The sequence below is a fragment of the Salvia hispanica genome, chromosome 1 (genome assembly GCF_029641045.1).
Source record: "Salvia hispanica isolate PSC_SH4W2 chromosome 1, Shi_PSC_v1, whole genome shotgun sequence".
Lineage (NCBI taxonomy): Eukaryota > Viridiplantae > Streptophyta > Magnoliopsida > Lamiales > Lamiaceae > Salvia > Salvia hispanica.
Window position 1 is genome coordinate 45,107,293 of NC_142692.1, and position 18,071 is coordinate 45,125,363.

An 18,071-nucleotide genomic window follows, 5' to 3' on the forward strand; every position below is an offset into this window, starting at 1 on the left:
GATCTTGATTAGAATAAACCGAAAAGGAAAGTGGGTCATCTTTAGTGGGACGGAGAGAGTACAAAACAAATAGAAATATTAATAACTTCATATAGAATATAACTACAAAATACAAAGGAATAAAACAAATATACAGCAACAAAAACTTGAAAGTAGCCGCTAGGATTCAAACTTGGGTGATTAAGAAGAATAAAAGGTATCTTACCACTAGACCAATAGAGCTTTCTTTATAAAGGCTCGACAATATATCTCAAATTTTGGGGGTACAATTGTACCCTTTTTTCCTATACTAGATATGCCACTAGACTATGCGTCAGCCATTAGGGACGGATGTTGCCCGTCGATGATCTACGTATCTTGTTTTTGTTTGTCCTGAAGAAATTTTTAAATAAGTCTTTAATACTCAAAGTGGATTACAACCTATGATAAAAAAAAAAATACTATTAAGATTGGACTAGAAGGAGAGTTCATGAAGAAGGAGAAAGTTTGATCTTTCACAGATTAAGACTGAGAAGTGAAAATAAATTGTACAGTTATTCCACCAAAGAGTAAAAGAGCTTTAGATTGCATTAGTGTTTTTGTTACCAATATGGAGAGACTTTATATTTGATGTCTTGTGTTTTCCCAAATTTTTATTAAGTTATTAATTTTTATTTCAAACTTATGCTCATTCCTACTACTGATATTTGACGAGGCATATTTTGGTTGAAAAAATAATAGAAAGTAATAAAATGACCCTCAACTTCCCATGTTTCATGATTAAAAATCAAGATTCAATTTGTTTACTTTAAGATGAAGCCATAAGAAAGATAAATAGAGAGAAATATGATAAGAGATACTCCCTCCATTTCCGAAAAATGAAATGACACGAGTTTTAATATAAATTTAGTAAGCAAGAGAGAGGATGGGAAAAAATAGCTAAAGTAAAAGAAATGAAGAGAAAAAATAGTGAATAAATATTATTGGATTATGGAGTCAATTTATTAAAATAAAGAGTTTCTATTTTTGGAAAATGGATTAAAAAAAAGAAATTTCCTTTTTTTGGAAACGGATAAAATTTTCAATGAAGAATGCATATAGAAATACTACTGCAATTAGTGTTGGAATTTTACGAGAGAAAAAATTGTGATCTGGCTTAAATTTTAAATATACTCCACAGAAAACTTAAGTAAATTTCAAACATGATGGTTTTTCAGACAAAAATATTCATATCATTAATTCAATAGAGAATATAGAAACAAATCCCCAACACTAAATTACTTTGTGATGGTTTGTCACGGTTCCTTTGAGTGATTAACTTCTTGTGAGTGCCGGGGAAAGCAATCCTTTCGATTGCTTGAATTATGGAGAAACCTAGGGTTTGTGGTGATTGAGGGTTCTGCTTCGAGTTGTGTTTTGATTGAACTTGATCTGGTGTGAAGGGGCCTTGTGGTGAAGGCATCGGTGGTGTGAGGGTGAACTCTAACCGGTTCAGTTGTGTTCCCTTGGATCTTGTTCTGGTTGAATAGATCTGTGTGGTTTGGCGGGTTCTGAGCCAAGTTCTTTGATCTATTTGATGTTCTTGGTTTTTATTAGTAATTTCATTTAGATCCGAGAGGATCCTACTTGTTATTACTAATTTGTGTGTTAAGTGTGCAGATTAAGGAGCTTACAAGGAAGCCGGTTCCAATAGCTTTCAAGACCTTGTAATAGCTAGGATTTTGAATCTTGATTTCAATATGTATTATTTGTGTAAAATCAGCCGCGTGGGTGAGAGTTTGGCTGAGCTCTCTTGTACAAGAACAAAGAGGTCTCGGTAATTAGTGAATCCAGACTGATCTGATCCCTACAGTGGTATATCAGAGCCACGGGGGGATTGGTCTGGCACGCCGAGTCGCTTAAAGAGGTGGGCAAGTGGAATCCTCCTTCGAGTGGGGGTTCGCTCTGGTAAATTGGCTGAATCTCCTAGTTTTCTTTTTCTGTTTAGTGCTGCATATGGGCTTGGGATATTGTTTTCTCGTAGACAGCCTCTGACAAAGGCTTAGGACTCCTCTGTGTTTTCTTGTGTTCTTGCTTTTGCTGGTTCTTGCTCTCTGTGTTTTCTGATCTCTCATTACTTGACCACCAAGCATTTTGTACTGCCCAAGTGACCCCCTGCGCCCTCCACAAGTGAGTGATTGCGAGCTGGGATAGCCTTGGTCAATGTTGCTCGTGAGGTCTGTGCTTGTCTGTGTTTGTTAGCTTGAAGTGTTCTCTGTGTTGCTGTGTATGTCTTTGTGCTTTAAGGTGTGTAAGGCTTTGTGTTTCTGTCTTGCCTCCTGTGTTCTTGCAAAAATTATTGCTAAAATGGCCCAACCTGTTGGTTTGATTCCTTAAAATGGTAAAAATGATTTTGCTATTTGGAAACAGAAACTGAAGTGTGTTTTAATTCAACAAAAGGTTTTCAAAGTTGTTGATGGTTCTTTACCTTAGGATACTGCTCAAGACAAAAAAGGATGAAATGAATGAGTTGGCTAGGGATACTGTTGTGTTAAATTTGTCCGATTCTGAGATTAGGAAAGTTGATCATGTTGAATCTGCTGCTCAAATGTGGAAATTGCTTGATACTCTGTTCACTGAAACTTCTATAACATCAAGGATGTATCTGCTTGAAAAATTGTTTAAATTTAAGCTTGATCTTGCAAAAGATATTGATGACAACGTGGATAGGTTTCAGAAGCTTGTTCTGGACATTAAGAGACCATGTGATAAAACAATAGAAGAATACACTAGCATAGCTCTAATGAATGCCATACCTGATTCCTATAGTGATGTTAAGGTTGCCATTAAGTATGGTAAAGATTCTGCTGCTGCTGATAAGAATGCTTATAACAAAGTTTTAAATGTCAGAGGTAGATCTAAATCTAGAGGGGGCAATGAGCCCAGTGGGGGTTCTGGTAATAGCTCTAACTCTAGGAAAGAGTTTAGGTCTAGGTACTAGAAGTAAGGACCCTAAAACCTATAAGAAGTGTTTTAACTATGGGGAAGTTGACATTATAAGAAAGATTGTACTAAGCCTAAGAAGAATAAGTTTCCCAACAATAACTCCCAGGTTGAAACCCTTGTCAATGTGGCTACTTATGATGCTGTTAATGAATCTGTTATGGTGCATGATCTGCAATTTGTGAATACTTCTCCTGTCTGTCCTTTTACATCTAATGACTGGCTATGTGATTCTGGATGTACTTATTGTTAGAGTTTGCATACTAGGAATCACGTTTCGAGTGATTGAATACTATAAAACTCTTATTTTATTTTCCAAGTAATAAAACAGATTATTTTTTGTCATAGTGTTGTTATGTTTTACATTTAATGGATGTTAATTGCATGTTTAAATGTATAAGTTAACTTAACAAAGTCTAAGTCTTTGTTTTAGTAGACCGGTTGTGGGCCGTGTCCACTTTAAGGAACACGGTTAGTCCTAAACAAAGAAAAAGAAGAATTTCTCAACCTATATGGAATTAGACTATCCATCGTGAAAGGTTGCAATGTCAGTCCGCATATTTCTAAGCCTTACTGAAATAAGATGACATTGGTGTGGTATAACACTGAACAGATCTAACAGCAAGACTTGTCCTTGGGCTATCTACTGAAAGGCGAGGTCTTGATAAATATTTGTTTCTTAATCAATGTAGGTTAGTATTGAGCATACGGTATTGATTATGCATTACTTTGACTTATCAAATGGTGCGGGTTTTTCGTAACCCAATAATCCTGATATATTGGGTAGTGGTGATTAATATCTAGCGGTCCTAGGATTGCTATTATATTGAGGTGAGTCTCGCTTGAAAATGTCCTCAAGAGGAGCGCGAAACAAGGTTTTATTATTCGGAACCTAGATAGTTGGGGTTTGATCACTCTATGAATAATAAATAAGCGTTTCATGCTAAGTCCACTCTTGGAATTAATAAGAAATTAATTAATTAAGTCCATAGCAGACATTAATTAATTAATGGACATTTTTATCTTAAGCGCGGGAAATGAAAGTTAAAACGAAAATCCGGATTACTTATAATTTCGGATTTGGATGAGGAGAGTTCAATATTACTTCTGTACTGGCTGCTCGTAATATTCCAATTAAAGCTTATATTAAATTGCGGGTTCAATTTAATTAGTAAAAACTAAATTGGATGAGCCCATATCCAAAACCTTCCATAGATCCATGTTTGGGCCCAAAAGGAACTTAATATAAATAGGAGAATAAAGGAGACAGAAATCATAATTTTTTAATACACAAATTTTCGTCCCCCTCTATTCTAGAGGAGTTCGAAATTCTCTTCAATTAGGAAAATGATTTCTTCTGTCTTCTTTATTTAAGTCCTAGTATTCCGGTGAGATCAGCCCACACTGATATCGAAGTACAGTTCGGGCACCAAAGAGAAGATCTGTGGTCTAGTATTCAAAGCGTCACGTGGAGAAGCTGCTAGCCATCTTCAATTCTTTGGAGAATTAATTAGGTACTCCCTCCGTCCCACAAAAGATGTCACACTTGTGGGACAGCACAAGATTTTAGGAGGTTTTGTTTTGTGTGTTAGGTGGAAAGAAAAAATAGTAATATTTATATTAATGTGAGAGAGAACTTTTTCCAAAAAAGGAAATGTGACATCTTTTGTGGGATAAACTAAAAAGGAAAGTGTGACATCTTTTGTGGGACGGAGGGAGTATTATTTCTACTCTGTAGAAAAGCATGTTTTAGGTTTCAATATTCTTAAAGCATGATTAATTCAAGTTATGAGCATGATACATGTGAGAATTACGCGAATAGATTTTGTCTAAATAATCTGCTAAATAGATCTGATTATTATGTGATTTATTTGCTCGATTAATAATTGTTAAATTATGTTAGTTCCGCGCAAAACGCTTCCGCTGACAATTCCTTCACTTATCATGTGAGTCCTTTCAAGGAAATGTTTTCTAAGTTGAAGCCTGTAACTAAAACTTTTGTGTCAATGGCTGATGACAAGAAGTGTGAAATTCTTGGGATTGGCACAGAGTGTTTGAAGTTTGATAATGGCTATGTGCTAAACTTGAAGGATGTTAGATATGTTCATGATCTTTGCTATAACTTGATGTCCTGTACTGCTCTTGAAACTGAGGGTATATGGGGAAGGCTCTATGAAGATTTCCAAAGGATCTATGTGTCTGTTTAAGGTCAAAAAGAAATGTGACAAAACAAGATTTTTTGAAACGACACGAGTTTGAACGCATAATATAATTGGTATAGTAAGAGTGAGATGGTAAAAAAAATCATTGAAGTATTATTAGTGAAAAATGAGTCTCACTTGATCATTAGAGAGAATTTTTTCCAAAAATAGAAATATTTCAATTTTCAAGAAACAAGCCAAAATGTAAATACGGAGTATTTTCTATTTTTAAAGGACATAAAGTAAATCATAATATATGGTAATATTCTGATCAATCTACTCCTTCCGTCTGTGAAATGTTATATTATCCACTTTTATTATTTTAATATGTCCGCAAAATATTGTCCACTTTTCTTTATTCCATTTTTAATAAATAAACCATACACACCACTAAATCATTACACTCAATTTTTTTTTTTCTTTTGAAAGTGGCGGCCCAAAACTCATTCCCAATCCATCTACTCCATTTTATTCAAGTCCCAAACCGCTCAAATCTGCAATTAAATAGCTGGCCCAAAACCAAAATGAGTCACACATTGATAATAGTTTCCTCTCTTCTCACTCTCTATCTGGACTAAATCCCCAAAAATTATTTTTATTTTCTAACAAGCTCTAGGCTAAACTTATCTCTCCTTTGCATATCAACAAGTTCCTTACGCCTCTAATTTTTTATTGGGTTTTTGGCTTTTTAAACCAAAACCTTTTCTCGAATTCCGGTTTTTCCCATGAACTATGAGATTTGTTTTTAAAATCACGAACTTTCATTTCGTTAGGATTTTCCCAACCCGACCCCAATAGCACATTTCCGACCCGAATAGCATAATTCAAAATGTTAAAGTTGTGTTTTGTTTATTCAAAAGTTGTCATTTGTTATGTAATAATTGTGACTGTATGTATTATTGTGCCAAATAGGATCCAAGTAATCAATTTAGTGACAAATAGGATTAAAATTGACATGTAGACAACCTGGGTTTCGTCATTGACCCGCCGGGGGAAAATCCTAACGAAATGAAAGTTCGTGGTTTTAAAAACAAATCTCATAGTTTATGGAAAAAACCGGAATTCGGGGAAAGGTTTTAGTTTAAAAAGCCAAAAACCCTTTTTTATTTTCTTCTTCAAATTAAAGCTAGGATTCATAATAAGTATTTTTTTTCCCAAATTGAATCTTAACCAAATCAAACGAAAAGCTAATTCCTTAATTTTAACTGCTAATTGGAAAGGGTTCAAATTTTCTACATCGATTATATTTGCTTTCTTTATAATTCTATCTTTTAAACAATTCAAGCTCTAAATATAAATGCATATCAAGTACTCCCTCCGTCCCAGATAATTCGACCCAGTATTCCATTTCGGACCGTCCTACATAATTTGTCCCATTTCACTTTTATCATTTTTGGTAGTGGACCTTATATTCCACTAACTCAATCCTACTCACATTTTATTATAAAACTAATACTTTAAAAGTAGGACTCGCATTCCACTAACTTTTTCAACTCAATTTCCATTAGATTTCTTAAAACCCATGCCAGGTCAAAGTGTCCCAAATTATGTGGGACGTAGGGAGTAATCAAATCAGACATCCGTACAGATATTCAAGCGTGGGGTCAATTTTGTAGTCTAACACAATTTATTGTCAAGTTTGCTCATGCTGCCTAAAAGAATGTATGGATAACTTTAGAGTAAAGACCAACGCTGGTCCTTAGAGTGTCCACAGTAGGGAAGCCCCGGCGGGCGGCGGTGGGGCGGACAGGCCACAGCCGAGTAGTTGGCGTGGACGGAGCAGGGGTTAGTAGCCGCGGTGGTGCACGTGGCGGGTTATTGCGCGGCCCGATGAGCCGCGGCCGCCGGGAATTTTTTTTTTTTTTGTAGCAACCATATTGACTAGCAGATGCACACCATATTTTTATTGCGCGGCCCGATGAGCCACAGCAGATGCACACCATATTTTTTTTTTTTTTTAGGGGTTTTCATAATTTAGGGATTTGAGAATTTCTGTTCGGTTTGGTGGTTGGTTGGTGCTGAGCTCGCCCGAATGCAGGTGGTAAGGATGTGATTCGAGATTTTGGGGATGGTTTCGAAAAGATTAGGAAGACAAAAGAAAATTTTAATTACTTTTGTTGATAATTAAGTTTTTGTTTTTATTTCCATTTATTTACTTTTGTTTTCATAAATTTAAATAAAAATAATAATTTTGTTTACCTACGTTGTTTTTGTAAATTTATGTAAAAAATAATTTAAAATAATGTAATGGTCGTTAATATAGTACCTTTAATATTTAACCTTATGCTTTTTATTTTTAAAAATTTATACTTTAATTTATTTAATTCATTTTCATTGAGTTTATTGTAAAAGATAAACAGAAAATGAGACAAATAAATTTAGCAAGGAAAAGGAAAATCATTTTATGCGATTGTTTAGTTGTCAAATGACTATACATTGATGCTTTCTCGATACTATTGGTTCTTTCAACGATGATGCTCCTTTAAATGATAGTTACCGTACATATATCTAGTTTCTATTAACAACCCTCTAATTATCCATATATCTCTCTCAACCCTTGTTGTTTGTTTATGTCATATCCACAATTGTTATGAATAATTCGGGCACCCAACATTAAAATCACGGTAGAAGTCAATGTAAATAACTGACTTAATTAATTGATAGTTATTAATATAGTTAATTACTTTTATCCTATTTATTAAGTCCTAAAAAATATAGTGCATATTTTCTCATTTAGAATGTCGTATAAAATATTCTTAAGTTTTTTTGAACATTTATCTTAAAAATTTAAACATCGACATCAGCAGCAATGTTAAACCTAAGAAAGGAATAAAGTGAGTGTATTTTATTAATAATGAAAAAACATAAGAAAAGAATAAAACGAGACTATTTAATGATAAATATATGAAAGGAATAAAGTGAGATAATTTTACGATAAACATAAGAAAAGAATAAAGCGAGATTATTATACTGCTCGTGAAATAATTTTGGACACAAACTTTAAGAAACAATATATGTTTTGCTTACACTTGATCTTTGATGATTCTACTTCTCAAATGAGACCATATGTGGCTGAGCATAATAGAAACCCAATTAATTGATTCAGCACGTTTCTTGGCCTTCCTTTGGGTTGATTACGGTTTTGGTTAAAAGAATTTGGATAACAATTACGACTAAAATCGCATAATTGTCACTGAAAATAACGAAATTTTAATATGTTTCAAATGCAAACAACTCTAAAAACACAACAATATTTTGTGATTATTTTAATATAGATAGAAATTGTGATTCCTTAACAAAAGATTCCCTCCATGCGCCACTAAATATTTTGTGTTATTTTTTCATTCTTCCTTATTACCTGTTCTATTTTACTTTTTACTATTTTTATCAATAGATCTCACACTCCCCACTAAATATTTTGTGTTATTTTTTCATCCTTCCTTATCACATGTTCTTTTTATTTTTACTATTTTTATCAATAGATCTCACATTCCTCGATAACTCATTTCAATGATATTTTATTTTAAAATTTTATATAAAAATATAATACACGTTTCACTACTATTTACTTTACTTTTTAAAGTCACCCAAATTTTAAAACACATGTCAATCCAATATGAGATATATATTTTTGGATAAAATAATTACTCCCTCCGTCCCAAAGAAAATATCACACTTGGGAAATGACACGGGATTTTAGGAGATGTTATTTTGTGTGTTAAGTGGTAAGAGAAAATATAATTTTATAATTGATGTCAGAAGGAACTTTTTCCAAAAGAGGAAATATGACATTTTTTGTGGGACAAACTAAAAAGGAAAGTGTTACATCTTTTATGAGACAGAGGGAATATTAAAAAAGATATAGAATAAAAACAAAAATCAATATTTCATTCAATCATTCATTCTATCGTATATTAATATATTGTCCTGTGATAGGCCCTTCTCCTCCACAAAAACTGGACAAAAGTCTTGTAAACTTCCAACATCAATGTGGAGAAAAGTCTTGCAAGAAAAGTCTTGTAGGACCATCAAATTTATGTAACATTAATGTGCGAAAAGTATATTTTTTGTTTGCACTTGATCTTTGATTATTCTACTTCTAAGTGAGACCATATGTGGCTGAGCATAATTGATTCAGTACATTTTTTGGGTTGCTTACGGTTTTGATTAAAAGAATTTGGATAACAATTACGACTAAAATCACATACTTGTCACTGAAAATAACGATTTACTTATTTATTTATGTTTCAAATGCAAACAAATCTCAAAACACAACAAATAGAAGAAAGGCCAATCAAAGTTACATCACAACCAATTTATAGCTATAACCAATTAATTGGGGCTAGAATGAGTGTTTAAATCTTGAAGAGCCTTTGCATTGAACATCAAAGATTATACGTTGGCTACAATTAACGCAAACTGAATAATACTATGATTATTGAAGCTTGACATACGATTTAGTTATTAATAAAGGAAGCCACCTTCTTCATCATATCGATACCAGCCTGATTATCTGGACCATGCACACTGAACGCATGATCTTCCCCTGCAACCTCAATACACTCGATTTCACCCTTCCATCCACAATTGCTCATCACCTCCTTGTAATACCACCCTCTCACCTTCATAGCATCCTTCCCCGCAACATAAACCAGCACTTTCCCGCAACCCAAATCCGATATCTTCGGATCCTTACCCGGATTCACCCATCCCTCATCGGTATCCCTCAAGCTCGGGCAAACAAATTGCCACAATTTCTCTCAAATCTCCCTCCAACCCTTGAATTCCTCCGTTGTTTCTCTCCCAATCGGATCCACGCCCCCGAAGAAGGGGCAATTCAGGAAAATCCCTTGCAAATTGAAACGCTCCGGATTCTCCGACCCGACCCGCATGGCGATGTAGTGTGCTATAGTCGCGCCGGCGCTGTCCCCGCCTAAATACACACGCTTCAGATCGGCAAATTCGTTGATCCACTCCTCCTTTCCCTCGGCGCTCCATTTGAGAGCGCGCCATGAATCCTCGAACGCAGCCGGGAGCGGGAATTCGGGGGCTAACCGGTAATTAACCGAGACGGCGACGACGTTTGCTAGCGCGGCTAAGTGGTTGAGGTGCTTGTGGTACTGAGCGTTGAAGGCGGATTCGAGGACGAAGCCGCCGCCGTGGTAGTAGACGAGGAGCGGGAGCTTTTTGGTAGGATCGGCGTTGGGCGGGAGATAAATCCGAGCGGAGAGGTTGATCTCTGGCGCGATTTCGACGTCTTTGGATTGGACGCCGGTGGCTGGATCTAGAGATGGCGGAACGATATCTTCGCCAGTAAGCCTCTCAAGTCTTCCATTTTTGTAGACTCTGAACATAGGGGAGAAATCGTGGAGAATTTCGTCCGCCATTGATGAGAGAGAAAGATTGTGTTGTTCTTATTTTTTCAGTCACTGGATATTTAGGCAAGCTCTATTTAATATAGAATTCACTCTCAATTAATTACAAACATATATTCAGATGAAATTGGTCTAAAATATTTAATTTTTGAAAATCAAGTCTAAAACATTTGAAATTGTTATCATATTGGTCCTAAACGTTTAAAATCGTTGTCGAAGTGGTTCTTTTATGTTAAAAACTAACCTCAACGCCTAATTAATGATTTTTTTAACTTAATTAATATTCTAACACATAATTAATTAAACAAAATTAAATATAAAATTAATAAAATGCTAAGAAATTTCAAAATCGACTATTTTTCCCTCTTTTTCCTTCTCTTCCATCTCTCCTTCGTTTTTCCTAAATCGTCTTCTTCTCTCTAGTGCTCAACGTCGTCGCGTCTTTCTCTCGACTCACAACGAGCAGACAGAGGCGACGGAAGCGAAACCATCTTCTAGCAACAGCAACCGCATCGGCGGAGATAACAAAGCCGGACCACCGAGAAAGAAAATTGAGAGAGAGATGAGGAGGACCGAAAGAAATGGGGATGTTGGCGACAGCAATGGTGGACGGCGAGGTTTTGATCTTGGCCAGCAACAATGCGGAGAAACACACGATGACGACGATTTGTGGAGGAGCGAACAGAGAGACAAAGACGCGACGACGTTGAGTGCCGGAGAGAAGAAGAGAGAGATTCCGATTTATGAAGAGCGAAGGAGAGATGGAAGAGAAGGAAAAAGAGGGAGAAATAGTTGATTTTGAAATTTCTTAGCATTTATTAATTTTATATTTAATTTTGTTTAATTTTTTATGCATTAGAACATCTCCAAGGGCTTTAGGTAAACTAATATAACTACCATATTTACCTTTTTTTCATGAAAAATCATTCTCCAATGGGAAAGGTATTTGAGAAGGTATTATACATTTTCTCATTTTGAAGAGGTATCTTTACCTCTCCATCAATGGAGAGGTAAAATTTTATAACTACCATATTTGCCTTCTTTTCATGAAAAACCATTCTCCAAGGGAGAAGGTATTTGAGAAGGTATCACACTTTATGAATTTTTAATGCATATTGTACTATTATTTTATGTTTAAAAAATCATTTACCTTTCTATATACCTTTTTCCTTTGAAGTATGTTTCTTTTTGGAAGAGTATATTTCATTTTTTGAGGAGGTATATAGATGATATAACTTTTCTATATACCTTCTCCCCTTGGAGATGCTTTTAGTATATTAATTAAATTAAAAAATCATTAATTAGGCGTTGACCGTTATTTTTTGACGGAAAATGACCACTTCGACAACGATTTCAAATGTTTAGGACCACTTCGATAATGATTTCAAATGTTTTGGATCCAATTTTCAAAAGATAAATGTTTTGCACCAAATTCATATTTTGACTATATATTTAAGACCAATTTTGATCTTTAATCTTCATTTAATCGACAGGTTGTAATTTCTCAATTAATAAAAATACTACTACTACAAAATATCTTACAAAAACTTTACAAAGTGGAGTACTCTTTTATTTATTAAAGATGACGCCAACTTATAAACGACATTAAGTTTTAGATGAAATGGTTAAATGTAATCCTCCATTAAAAATATAAACATATGATATGACACAAAAATAAAATAAAATTAAGAAAGAAGAGAAAAATTGGTTGTTAACGTATTGTTATTAGATAATGAGACTCACATTATTATCAGTGTTTTAATGTGGTATAAGTTGTACTACCTCTGTCCCTGAAAATTTGATACATATTACCATTTCGGTCCGTCCCTGAAAATTTGATACACTTCACTTTTACCATTTTTGGTAGTGGACCCCATATTCCACTAACTCATTCCTACTCACATTTTATTATAAAACTAATACTTTAAAAGTAGGACCCACATCCCACCAACTTTTTCAACTCACTTTCCATTACATTTCTTAAAACCCGTGCCGGGTCAAAGTGTAGCAAATTTTAGGGGCCGGAGGTAGTAAATAACTTGATATATAAGAGTAATAAATTAAGAAAACTTTTCATAAATGGAAATGCACATATAAAACAGATGAATGAAAAGTGCATATATTTTATGGAACGAAAGGTATTAAACTAGAAATGGCAGTGTCTCATCGAAGTTGTGGTGTGTACTATTTATAAAGTTAGACAAGAAAATATGGATATTTGACATATTTTGTATGATATCTTGGTCTATTTGAGATATTAATAATAAGATCAATACAAAGCTTCAAACTAAACCAAGAGATAAGGAAAAAAGCTTATTGTAGCATCTTGGCATTTGGTTACGTGGATGGAGTCCAGACTTTCCCTTTCCACTGGTATAATTAGTTGAAAATTTGAACAACGTAATAAAATGACAAGACTCAGGAGTTATAAGGGTAAGAATGATAATATGAATACGTATCCTCATACCCAATTGAATTTTGTTGCAATACACTTTTCAATGGGTTCTAGCGTGGCGAGCGTGTCCTCACAAGTATGTTTTCTTCGTCTAGTGGCGTACGAGTCCAGGTTGTTATTTTGTATTTTTTGGCTAGTTTTAATTTGTTTGTTATTCCTTTATTGTTTTACTGTACATTTTTTCCTCTTCTTCATTTGAGTTTTTGGTTTTGTCAGGGAAATTGTGAAGTAAAGTTGTGGTATAGGGAGTATACTGTATACACCGTGGGGATTGTTTGGGATTAAATCGTATGATCAAATTCTGTAAACTTTTAGTAGAAATCAAGGGACTTGTATAATAATGGGAATTAAAAGATGAGTCAAAAAGGAATGGGCTTGAAGAAATAAGAAATAAAAAGTATTGGGTTCATTAGAATTTATTTGTGAAATGGCAATCTAAAGAAGATTAGGCTTAAAGTGTTGTTATTTGATTTGGTATCATTTTTAATAGACAAGTCTAACTAATAATAAAAAATTCTCATGCTCCAAAAGAAACAAGCATTAAATGAAAAAATTACGGCTTAATTTTTTTTTTTACGTCGGTTCAAGCTTGACGAAAAAGTAGAAAATATTGGGGGTGTAGGGGTGGCGAAACGGGTTACCCGTGGGTATCCGCACCCGACAAGTCAGGTACCCGCACCTATTTTAGTCAAATTTGTTGTCTCAATATCCGCCCCGCGGCATACCGAGATTACCCGATACCCGTGTCGGGTATCCCGTACCCGACATTGCGGGTACCCGTACCCGACCCAAAATCCTAATAAAAAATTTGAAAACCACAATAACCGTCAACGTTCCTTAATTTACTTTATTAATATCAATGGTAATGTTGAATAGACTGAGAATAAAAGTGAGGGGACACTTTATAGCTAATTCCGGTGAGTTTTCAATTGTATGTTCATTGGAATATAAAAATGTTTTAAAAGAACTCTTAGATTATATAAAGTACTTCCATTATTCCCCCTTAATAGAGGCATTTTAATTTCTTCACTCATTTTGGAAATATAATAATAGAAATACTCTTCTCTACATTATTATCTTTCTAACTTTTTTTTTCTCCGCTCTAACTATTTATTTTTAATTTTTCAAAATGAGTGCGTATATGCCTATTAAGTAAGTACTATTATTTAACTATTTACTTTTTTTCTCGACTTTAACTATTTAAACACCTTTATTAATATGGAACGGAGAGAGTATTAAAAGATAGAATATGGCTAATACTAATAATAACGGGTATTATCGGGACTAACGGGTATACCCATGCGGGTAGTGGGTATACCCGTTACCCGCAAAACTCTAAAACACACTACCCGATCCGCCCCGTTTCTTGTTATCGTCTGGTAGCGGGTACCCAATACCCGGCGGGTAGCGGGTCGAGATGGGAATTACCCATTACCCGCTACCCATTTTGCCACCCCTAGGTGTAACAAGTCCAATTTTTCCATAGGGTTTCCACGAAAAATAATTACGACACTATTTCCTCACTATTCCATTTACTATTATTCACTATATTTAACGGACAGAAATTTTGTAAATTTAAAAAAATTACTTAAAATGCATTAGGATTCAATAATTAAATTAGAAGTAAGTTATTATTATACAAAATCTAAGTTCTGGGATTTTGAATTTTAGAAATAAATATGATTTGAAAAAGATTTAAGAAATGAATAAAAAGAAAAAAAGAGGAAAAAGTAAAAAGATACTACCTCCGTCCCACAATAAGTGTTACATTTTGCTATTTCGGTTCATCCCACAATAAGAGTCACATTTCACTTTTACCATAATTGGTAAGTAGACCCTACATTCCACCAACCAATTATACTTACATTTTATTATAAAACTAATATACATAAGTGAGACTCATAATCCACTAACTTATTCAACCCACTTTTATTTACATTTCTTAAAACATGTGCCCACACTAAATGTGACACTTAATGTGGGACGGAGGTAGTACTCCCTCCGTTTTTTAAAAATAGCATCTCTTTCCATTTTAGTCATTTTTAAAAAAATAACAACTTTCAAACTTTCTAGTTAGGAAATCTTAACACCCCTATACGTCAATTTATGTACCACTTATACCACTACAATTAACAACTTAAAGTGGACCCCATGATCCACTAACATTAATTCTATTACTACCTCCGTCCCTGAAAGTTTGACATAGTTTACCATTTCGGTCCGTCCCTGAAAGTTTGACACTCTTTACTTTTTACCATTTTTGGTAGTAGACCTCATAATCCACTAACTCATTCTTACTCACATTTTATTATAAAACTAATGCTTTAAAAGTAGGACCCACATCCCACCAACTTTTTCAACTCACTTTCCATTACATTTCTTAAAACCCGTATCGGGTAAAAGTATGACAATATTTGGGGGACGGAGGTAGTAATTTTTTCTCTCCTACTCTCTTAATTTACCAATTTTTCTCTCTATCTCTCTTACTTTACCAAATTTTCTCTCCCTCTCTCTTACTTAACCAAATAGTGCATTAAAACCCGTGCCGTTTCAAACCTCCGATTTTTAAAAAAATGGAGAGAGTATTTGAAATGGAAAAAGGGATGAAATATCTCCCCTCTAGAACTTAAAGGAATTATCATTTCCTCCACTCATACTCTTTCAATTTACACATATACATACACGACCATTCTGACACACGCGCACACAGCGACGCCGTCGCCTCCTTCCAGCGACTGACGCACCCCACTCATTTTCTTCCTTCTCTCCGTGTGTCTCAGCCTCTCTTTTGCCGCTCAAGCACACACATGCTGGTTTCCTTCCCTCTCTGCGTCGGTGCTGCCTGGTAGATTCCGTGATATGACCACGAGTGGTAGACGTTAAGGGTCATCCCTTCGGTGTGAGCCATGGGTTGATTGGGGCCCAAGAATGAAAGAGAAGACATGCCAAGGATCCAATAAAGCTAGAGGGCCTCCCGATGATGCGAGGAATAGAGAAGGCTCAGATTTGAGGACAAATCCTTTCCAAGAAGGGGAGGATGATACGATCATGGAAGCTGTGCATCAAAGCTTGTACCTGCAGCTGGATTCAATCAGTATTCTGCCTATTGATATAAAGTACAAAAGCTCTGAAACTACTACCAATGTCTTCGTCTTCGAAAGAGCTTCGCGTGGGTACCTTGCACGCCCCAATCGGAGTCCGGTGGAGGGAGTTACGGCCGTTTTACGAAAGGTGCGCAGTGCAGACAAGTTCCACGCGGCCGGGTGAATTTCTAGGGGATAATTCACGCGGCCGAGTGTCATTTTCGGACCCCATTCTGGCCTAACGGGCCACCCAAGCCTTAAATAGTATGTTTCCTCATTTTTTTCATAGTTAGACTTGGATGAAATTAGATGTTTGAGAGATTTGTTCCTCTTGAAGAGTGTTTTCTCTCCAATTCCTAGATTTAGGTTGCTTGAATCCATTAATTGCTAGTTCAAGCATGAGATTTCCATCAATTGCTAGTTCAAGCATAGATCAAGTAGAGGTATGCTTTGAGCTTTGTGGTTCCCTTGAATATCTAACCATGGATGCATTGTTAGCTATGTTGTAAGTGCTTAAGCTTGCTTCATCAATGACTATGTATCCCAATTTCCACCCTATCCAATGTTATTTCCTTCTTTGTTCATCCTAGTTTGCTTATTTCTTGCTGGGTTGCTCTTATTGATAAAATAGAAAATCAATTCTCACAAAAATATCTAGATCAAGCATCACAATGGTAGACATCTTGAGTTAATGGATCATGAATTACATGGATCTACATCAATTGGTATCTAGAGCCTAGTACCCACTAGGTGTTTGAGTTATTGCTTCCTTGAGTTTCTTTTCTTCCTTGCTTTTGCTTTGTTTTTATTGGGATGACCGGATTGATCAAATTTGCTTAGATTAAGCTGAAATTTGGTGTGTATGATCTATGTTATATGACCTAGCTACCTACAAAATTTCATCCAAAATTCCTTCGTTTGCCTAGTTAACTGTGGGGATTAACATCAATACCCTGTTTGGCATAGTTAGGGAAAACCATACAAAACATATCCAATTATCAAATCTGACTATATATGGATATTTTTCCCTTGATCTAGACTTGTTTGTGAATCTATCCACCAAAATTCATCCAAATTGGGCGCGGGGATCAATACCAAAAAAATTCATAAAAATCAGCCAGATTTCAGCAAAAGTTTCATCCCTTGTTTGTTTTCTTTGACTTGTGTGTTCTGCTTAAGGCCTTGAACCTACTTGCATCTTGCTACTATATGTTTATGGCTTTGTCTTCTTGATTTTTGTTTGCCAAGGAGTACATCTTGATTGATTCACCTCAAGCACCTAAATCTTGGAATTGGAATTGTGAGTGTGAGTGAATCCACCTTCTCACAATATTTTAAGCCGTTGTCGAGAGTTATTGGAGAGTGATTTGAGGGGGGTTTGAGACATCAAGGTTGAGTTCATATTCTTAAATTCTCTTTTCTTTTATACTAACCTCTAGGACTAGTTCTTAGTGTTTGTTTGATTTGTAGGTACTTACTCTATGCCTCCTCGCACCCGGTCCAACAAAATGGCTGGGACAAGTGCGGAAGGGGAGGAAACAAGCATGATCCATCCTACACCCAAGGGGGACCTTGTGAGCATGATGGCCCGAATGATGAAGGAATTCAAACAAGAGGTGATGACCCAAATGGATACTCGGGCAAGAGAATCCGCTGCTCGGGCAAAAGAATCCGAAGCTCGCATGCTTGCCGCCCAAAACACCCTAGTTGAAGAGTTCAACACTTTGAAGGAAAAGCGGAGGACTATACCTTCCACTCCTATGGGCAATGCCATGCCCAATGAGGTCCCAGAGGAAGTTGATGAAGGGGAGGCCTATGAGGGATGGCAAGGAGAGAATGTTCGGGATAGAATTAAAAACTTGGAGAATGGAAGGTTTGGAGGAGGAAATAGGGGTTATAATCGTTTTGGGGTAGGAAACCAACATGGAGGGATGGAGCCTTATGGGGATAGGTACTATGAAGAGGAACCCCGATCAAGATTTGGGATGGGAAATCA

The 18,071-nt window shown here is 35.5% G+C and overlaps 1 pseudogene; it reads right to left on the bottom strand.

Annotated features, from left to right (window-relative positions):
- Nucleotides 1–9,510: 9,510 nt before the first annotated feature.
- Nucleotides 9,511–10,597, bottom strand: LOC125220012 (putative carboxylesterase 7 pseudogene; annotated as a pseudogene).
- Nucleotides 10,598–18,071: the final 7,474 nt, after the last annotated feature.